The sequence below is a fragment of the Labeo rohita genome, unplaced genomic scaffold (genome assembly GCF_022985175.1).
Source record: "Labeo rohita strain BAU-BD-2019 unplaced genomic scaffold, IGBB_LRoh.1.0 scaffold_1704, whole genome shotgun sequence".
Classification (NCBI taxonomy): Eukaryota; Metazoa; Chordata; class Actinopteri; order Cypriniformes; family Cyprinidae; genus Labeo; species Labeo rohita.
In genome coordinates, this window is record NW_026127895.1 from 1 (window position 1) to 2,643 (window position 2,643).

Here is a 2,643-nt window from a genome sequence, read left to right on the forward strand (position 1 = left end):
TTGAATTTCATAAAACACTGTTTAGTATGTTTTTTAAGCCTTTTGTTTTACGGGGACACAGGAAGTGTCCTCATAAACCATGTTTACGTTGTAGTACCCATGTCATTATACACATTTGTGTCCTCATAAACCATATATACCAGAACACACACACACACACACACACATATATATATATATATATATAGATAGATATATATATAGATATATACTGCTACTAAAGGCCCAACAGGTCAGTGACTTTAACTGATCACAGGATTTAACTTATATAACTAAAGTGATAGTACCCCAAAAATGAAGATTTGGTCATTTACTCAAGTTTCTTCTTCTGCTGAACACAAAAGAAAATATTCTGAAGATTGTTGTTGGTAACCAAACAGTTTTGTGGTCCCAAAAAAATTCATTTTTGGTTAACCCCTTTAATTAAATAACATACTGCAAATAATGAAATTAGTTTCTGTTTATTCTGTCTTTGCTTTTAACACATTTAGAAGAGCAACAAGTCTTACCAGAGAATTATGATGATGTAATCACTGTGGGATTGAGACATCATGCAACAGGTTTATTTCTTACATTTTCTTGTGCAGGTTTTAACATTATTTACAGTATGTGCATTTTAAATTATACACAAACCGTTTTTTAAAACAAGATTTTGTACATTAATAGATGCTTTTTATTTATTTATTTATTTTGTTATAGATGACTTATCAAGAAACTATGATGATGTTGTCATTGTAAAACAGTTGTCCAATGATAAAACAGGTGATTCAAATTACTTTTTTTCTTTGCTCATTTCTCGTTTGTCTTCTAGTTGTAATGGCATATAAAGTTTGTTGACTATTTGTTTGTGTAATTAGTACATTTATATCAGATGGTGTTCAGGAGGAGTATGATGATGTGATGAATGTTGTTAGGGAATATATGAGTGATATGTTTGGTATATTTTTGACACTTTTTTTTCTTTACACTTAATAATTTTCATTTAGTCTTTATAATAGCTCCATATTTTTTATTTCTGTGTTAATGATAGCTCATTTAACTTGATGGCAAATATTTATTTTCATTCTTATACTTTTTAAAACCTGTGTTGTGTTTAAATTGATTTGCTTTTGTTTTCCTATAACAGACTATGATGATGTGGAGGAGGATCCAGGGAAACAGAGAGGAACTGTGTAACTCAAAACACACCTGCTGGCTTAAAACCTTTTAAATGGTCTACAGAGTTTAAGTGGCTCCATATACTGTATGTTTTAGCTGCAAACCACCAATGTCTTGTTACATTTTATATTGAAATCTCTTTTGAGAGGAAAAAAAAGATTTTTCTTTCCAGATGTTTTTACAGATCATGCAGTTTTTGCAATCAAACTGCATTGAATCATTTCTGATTTGCATCTTTAGAAATTTGAGAGAATAAAAAACTATTTTTCTAACATTCATTGAGTTTGTATATAATTTTGTTATGATGTCAGATTCTTTATTTTTAAGCCAACTTATAAAAATGTCATTCCTTTTAAATGTACACCCACTGGTGGTGGACTTTTATGGTGCTTGTGTCTCTTCTTCTCTTCTATGCTGTATCTTTGACAGCTGGGTAACTTTGTCAGAGCTTTTGTGACTTTCATCAGGGACGTGTCTGTAAAGTAGAGGAGGAGTCCTGTTAATCAGTCACATTCTCTTGATAATACTGTTCATATAGATAACTGAAAATATCTTGGCTGATTTGTCACCAAAGTTGTCCTTTTGAGGTTTAACTCTAAACATGATTGGTGGTTGTCAGAGGACCCTTAGCAAACTGTCTCTTAAGGGAAATTCAGCACAGGCCTACTAACAGACACAATCTCTTCACACAGAGGGGTGAGTAAGTGTCACAGTGTCTGATTGTCATGATCAACAGGTTGAGCACATACCACCAGTTTCACAGACAAGGCCTAAGACTAGTCCCAGACTAAAATGCATGCTTGAGCTGTTTGAACTAAAAATATCTTGCTCTGACATATCTTAAAATATGTTAGTGCCATTTTTCTTGTCTTAAGATGTACACCTCTAATACTTTCTTCAAAGGCATTTTTATAAAATCTGCTTAAATATGTTAATTTAACTATGGCTTAGTCCTGGCTTAACCTAAGCACTAACTATGAAACCAGGGCTTAATGTTTTTATCTTAAGCCTCATTCTTTTATGATTTTTAGAGAATGAACAAATGCAAATGCCTAAGGCTAAATGTAAAAATGGTTCTCTTAATGTATTATCCTTAAATCAACCGGTCTGCAATAGCCATGAATCTATTATGAAACACTATTATGTTGCTTGGTTTCATTTTCAAAACATTTTATTACAATAAAAATGTCTGTTTTACCTGAACTGCATTATAATAAATAACTGAAGAATTTAGTTTCCAGGAAGTTCAACAATGCAGTCATCTTATATCACAAGCACAAGACGCTTAGCATATCATTTCTTGTTTCTGTTTTGCTGCTGTCTTGTGGGTGAGTAATGCATTGCTACATTCAACGCAAATGGCCTGACTTAATTGTTCCAATCACCAATAAAAAACAAACAAACATACCAACAAAAAGAATTGGTATTTAGCTTTTCTTTGAGACCCTAATTATTAATCAAAATAATTAATGCAATTAAAATTAT

General features: G+C 31.7%; 1 long non-coding RNA gene across 2 annotated transcripts; it reads left to right on the forward strand.

Moving 5' to 3' along the window:
* The first annotated feature begins 489 nt into the window (after positions 1 to 489).
* Positions 490 to 1,299, forward strand: LOC127158777 (uncharacterized). Of its 2 annotated transcripts, none has more exons than XR_007826269.1 (3): positions 490 to 560; positions 700 to 762; positions 1,127 to 1,299. It is a non-coding gene; the product is annotated as an uncharacterized LOC127158777 (long non-coding RNA). The 2 variants fall into 2 exon arrangements; XR_007826270.1 differs by lacking the exon at positions 1,127 to 1,299 and adding an exon at positions 872 to 910.
* Positions 1,300 to 2,643: the final 1,344 nt, after the last annotated feature.